Below are 5,905 nucleotides of genomic sequence, written 5' to 3'. Positions count from 1 at the left end.
GTCTTCGGTATGTCCTGTCTGGCGATGGGTATCTGGTGGTATGCTCGGACCAGGTCGAGCTTGGTAAATACCGTGTTTCCTGCCAGATTCGTAGTGATGTCGTAGTGAGGTAGCGGGTAACGGTCAGCTCTCGTTAAGGTGCGTTTACATTTAAGCCCGAACACGAACGAACGCAAGCTAATGCTACCGAACGATCCAAAGTAAACGGTGGGGCCGAACGCGAACGAATGCATTCGTTCGCTTTCGGAAGCGTTCGCCCCAAGAGCGGTACGATCAAAGAAACTCTCCGTTCAGTTTAAACGGCATTCGGCCCGAATCGCGTATTCGTCACTTCCGTCCGAACGGTTTTTTAAAAGTGTGTATTTTCAATTTTGTTTTTTCATTTCATTTTTTGTGGTTTTAATTATTTTACTGACTCGTTATTATGGAGTGGACTGACGAAGTATGCTTACAATTAATATACTTATATAAATTAAGACCGATCCTTTGGGATCCTACTGATCCTCAGTATAAAATGGGCAAGAAAAAAATAGATTTTTGGACGGAAATAAGTAAAGAACTTAAGCTAGATGTGAATGAAGTAAGGAAAAAGATGGACAGCCTTTTAGCCTTTTTCCGAAGAGAAAGGCGACGGGAAGCCAGCAGTGGACGTTTAGGAGCTGGAACATATGAGATTTATCATTCAAAATGGTTTGCGTTTGAGGAAATGAAGTTCTTGAATGATAAATTTAAACCTCGGATTACCAAAGATACTATTGATGTGAGTAATTTTTTTTATTTATACTTGATTGGTCCTTGTTTGTAAGAAATAAAAAAAATTAATAATTTTGATATTTATACATTATATTTTAAATAGCTTCATAAAATCCTGAATAACTGTATTTTAAAATAATATGTATTTATAACTACTCCTGAGCAAGGTTTAAATATAAAAAAAATAATACTGATACCATTATAAGAAATTCAAACGTTTTGAGCAATTTAGTGTTTAAATTTGCTCTGGTTCTAACTTCTAAATACTTAAAAATATGTATAGGTTTTATTGAATACATAACATTAGCATCTTGATTATATTTATGTTACAGTAAATGATGTTAAACATCAAAATAACGTTATTTTCTAGTAAATAACAATAATTACCTAATTAGCTTGAGATTATCGTGGTTTATTATATTTTTGTCAGTCCTTCACGGTACGCGTAGAATCGACAACGCCGTTATAACGGCATACTATTTTGTATGTTAAAATATTCGTACAACATTGTGTTCGTATTATTAATAAAATTCAATATGGACGAACTTGAAATGAAAAACAAATTTAATAACATTATTTCTGATATAGTTAAAAAAAACGTAGTGATAATAACTCCTTTCTAACTGATGATGAGTACAATATTCGTATTGAACAACTAAAACATTCAAAATTTGTTAGCAGTTATTGCTAGTAATATGAAGTGTAAAACAAATAAATGCACCTGTCGATTAGTTGGAAAATTATGCAATTCAAAATGTCACGGTTCATTGTCATGTGAAAATAAATAATAATATAACAATTTAAATACAAATAACACGATTAACTAATATTGTTTGGAATTAACGTAAATCCTTAGTTATTAACGTTATAAGCCTTGTAAAATATTTGTTATTATCTATTAACGATGATTGCTAGTTAATAACGTAAATATAAATTTAACATCTTTTACTGTAACATTTATATTCATTTGGGTATACGTTTTTTAAACAGCAAACAATTATTAACCTTTTTCTTGGTACGAAGAATAATAGACCCGGATTACCAGTGGCGGATTTGATTCGTCTTCTAGGGGGGGGCCAATATCCTTTGGGTCCACAAATGATACTACTTTTCAACCAACAGAGGAAAAACATGTAATAGGTAGGTATGAAGGTAAAAATGTAAAATAAATATTTATATTAAAAAAATTAAATGGTTAATTAACATATTATACAATATAGTATAATTTGTATATTGAATATACAAATTTATATTAGTCTTCTATAATACATAATCTAAATTTCTTTTTTTCATTGAAGCAAATCGACTAATTATATTTTCCACTGATATATTATACTCTCTTTGAACATTAAGTAGTGCTAGCCCTACTAGTCTATCTTGACCCATTTGTGACCGCAACCATGTTTTTAATCTAATGTGCAAAAGCATAGGCAAGTATTAAAATTAATTTTCAAGCTAAGCAATAATAATTATACCTGCGAAGCGTGGAAAAGCTGCGTTCAGCTGTAGCAACACTTACAGGCAGCGTCCCTAATATCAATAGAATGTTGTGAATTGTAGGAAATATTATTGGTGAACAATTATCTAATGATGCCCATACAGTTTTTGGAGGTTCAAATTCTAAAAATAAAATTATTATGAATGTATATACTACGTTGCAATCATGTGTTTAAAGTTATGGTTATATAACATATTACCTTCATTAGTATTTTTGTCTGAACTCAGCCATTTGTGACCAACCGCTTACTGCGATACCAAAACTATTTACACCCTACAGAGGCCGTGATTATAATTCTTAGAACTTCTATACAGATTTCTGAAAAAAATTTTTATTTTTACGTAGTTTGATGTCTAGGCCTCTAGGGAGGGGCCATGGCCCCTATGGCCCCCCCTAAACGCCGCGCCTGCGGATTACTAGGGATCTTATTGTTGATTGAAACACGTTTTTTTTGTAGTCAGCAAGATAACGATTACCAAGAAAAATCCCGAAATACGTCTTCTTTTATAACATGTCTAAATAATACGGAGCCGGTAAATTGCATCCCCCAAAAAAGGTCAAAGTACGTAAATTTACTACGTAAATTGCGGCCCATGTACTTTTAAAACATGCGTAAATTGCGTCCGGGGTATATTTGAAACGTACGTAAATTGCGGCCCGGGTATATTTGAAATGTACGTAAATTGCGGCCTGGGATATTCCGATTTCCGGTCGGCTGTAAATTTTTTAACCATCATACACATTTTTACGGACACATTATTACTAATTGCTAATAATATATTTTTTAAGTAAAAACAAAAAACAGCAAAACCAATATTTTTAATCATACCAATATTGATACAATATTATATTGACAGTCCTAAGTCTGAAATATGAGAAGGAAAATATTGATTTTGCAAAAAAATGCTTAGACGTAATTATTACTTATAAATAAAAAATATTTGGGTAGGTAATACAAATTATACCCTGGCCGCAATTTACGTATGTATACAAAATACCCAGGCCGCAGTTTACGTATGTACAAAATATGCCCGGGCCGCAATTTACATAAAAAATTAAAAATGGGCCGCAATTTACAGCGACCCAAATAATAATAACTATTTTTATACTTTTTTTTTTATAGATTTAATAAAATATGATCAATACATATTAAACGAAAAAAAATCTTTATTTCTTTATTGCTAAATATTTCATGCGATTATAATCACAATCAATTGCTGTTTTACTTTTACTAGTTACTTACCAGTTACCACTAACTACTAGGCACTAATATTAATATTACGAGTAAATTCTATGTATGTACTAAATTCTAACTATTGCTGGTTACTATGGTAATTGTGATTGCCATGGCACAGCACCAACGCTCGAAAAATATTCGGCAAATTCAGTTCGATTTTCTTCGATGAAACGTGGTGATCTTCTTCTAACCCTTTCCATAGGAGTGAATGCACTATTACTCTGTATGTCTTCTCTTCACGTTCCACGGACAAGCTGTCCTTCTATTTCGTGGTCAATTAAGTCGGTTGGTGAATAAATATCTCTCGATGCCTTTTCTCTTCTAAGAAAATTGTGAAGGTATACACACGCCATAACTACAAGCTCGACCTTCTTTGGTTCAAGTAGCATAGATTTTCTAAATACCCTAAATACGGCAGATAGAATACCAAAAACATTTTCAACAACACGTCGGGCTCTAGACAAACAGTAGTTAAAAATTCTTTTGGCCGATCCCTTTTCATGAGAGCCGGGGTAAGGACTTAGTATGTTCTCTTTTAACGGAAATGCCTCATCCGCTACAAATACATATGGTACGGCCTTTTCCCGTCCAATTAATTTTTCTGCTGGTGGAATTTCTAGCTTTTGTTCTTCAAGCTGTTTAAAAAACGATGCACTTCGAAGAACTCCGCCGTCCGAAATTCGACCTTGGCAACCGACATCAGCATACAAAAATTGTAATCGGCATCAACAACTGCCATCAATACAATGCTGAAAGTTCATTTGTAATTGAAAAAATTACTTCCACTATCAATTGGTGCTTGTAGTTGTACATGTTTCCCATCAATTGCACCAATGCAATGGGGGAAATTCCATAAATCTTCATATTTTTTTCCAACGCTCAGCCACTCTTCATGGGTCTTAGGTATCTAGAAACGTGAGTGTTTTATAAATTTTTAATTATAAATTATTTGCAAATTCTCGATACTTTGATAAATTTTGTAAAAATTTGAACTATAACTTTTTATAAAAAAAATGGTGGTTACGTTTACGATTTTTCAATATTTTTTAATTACTATTATAACAAATTATGAGGACCTTGTATTAAATTTTCAAGCTTTTCACCTAACAAATATTTTATGATTGACATTTATTGAAAAAATCGCAAATTTTTGCAATTTTTATAGATATCATAAAAAAATATTATCTTTAAATGCGTATAAAAATAACGTAGCTTATGATTTTTGATTTACAAAACAAAAAAAAAATTTTAAGCTTAATACGATGAAGTAAACTTTTGGTTAATATTTCAAGGGTTATTCTTTTTTGAGTTACACCAAAAAACAAAATCAAATAATCGAAAACTAATTTTGCGTAATGTTTATAATTTATTGTTATAGCTGACTGCCACACACAAAAAACATAATAAACCAAGTGAAGCTATTGAAATCGTGGAAGATCTAACTGAAAATGATAGTGAACGTGACAAAAATGAAGAACAACCTCAAAAAGAAAAAGTTTTTGTTTGACCCCAAAAAACCACAGGATTAAAAAGAAAAAAAGTTCAGGAAGACCCTAGGATAGCAGAAACGTATCAAATAATAAAAGAAATTTCCAATACAAAGCAAACACCAAAAGTGAAGAGTGACAATATTGTTTTCGGAGAGTATATTGCCAGTAAACTGGAATTATTTGATTAACACACAAAAACAATAATTCAACATCAAATAAGTAGTCTCATTTGTTCCGCTGAAATTAACTATATTCATAATAAAATAATAACATAATACTATAACAAATCTGGCAACCAAACTCTTCAACTCAATATTAATAATCAGTCTTCAGCCAATACAATGTTATTTTCATCTCCACTGTCATCGCCAAGTTCATCATCTCTTCATTCAATACCTTCAGTTCAACCCCAGTCACCATATTACCTTTCTACAGTGCAGCAGCCTCATCATCAAGATATGTCTAACTTCTCAAGTATACACGACTATCAGTATCAGCAAACACCTGATATCAACGGTACATCAGATTATGTCCATGCGTCAGAAACTATCCTAACTGATGACCTAAATACTTCGTCAAATATATAATACAGTTTGGACTAACATATTAAGTTTTTAATTTTTTTTTTAATTACACATAATAAGTTCTATTAGTTTTGAGTTCATTACAATGTTTCATTATTATTTACGAGTATTAGTAAGTATAAACTGTTATTTAAAAAGGATATATTTATTTTTTATTTTTTAATAATATTGTTCTATTCCTTATAATTTCAAGTTTATTATAATGTTTTATTATTAAAAACTTATTAATCATCTTGTAAATCATCTCTCTAATCATCTTCTCACCTATTAAATAATATTGCACTTCCACCACAACCTATATTAACGCGTTGGGGTACATGGGCTAAACGCAGCTTTTTATTAT

The 5,905-nt window shown here is 31.5% G+C and overlaps 1 pseudogene; it reads left to right on the top strand.

Annotated features, from left to right (window-relative positions):
* The first annotated feature begins 424 nt into the window (after window positions 1–424).
* On the top strand, window positions 425–5,565 carry LOC132934399 (uncharacterized; annotated as a pseudogene).
* Window positions 5,566–5,905: the final 340 nt, after the last annotated feature.

The sequence above is a fragment of the Metopolophium dirhodum genome, chromosome 1, assembly GCF_019925205.1.
Source record: "Metopolophium dirhodum isolate CAU chromosome 1, ASM1992520v1, whole genome shotgun sequence".
NCBI lineage: Eukaryota > Metazoa > Arthropoda > Insecta > Hemiptera > Aphididae > Metopolophium > Metopolophium dirhodum.
This window is presented reverse-complemented; position numbering and strand designations above follow the sequence as displayed.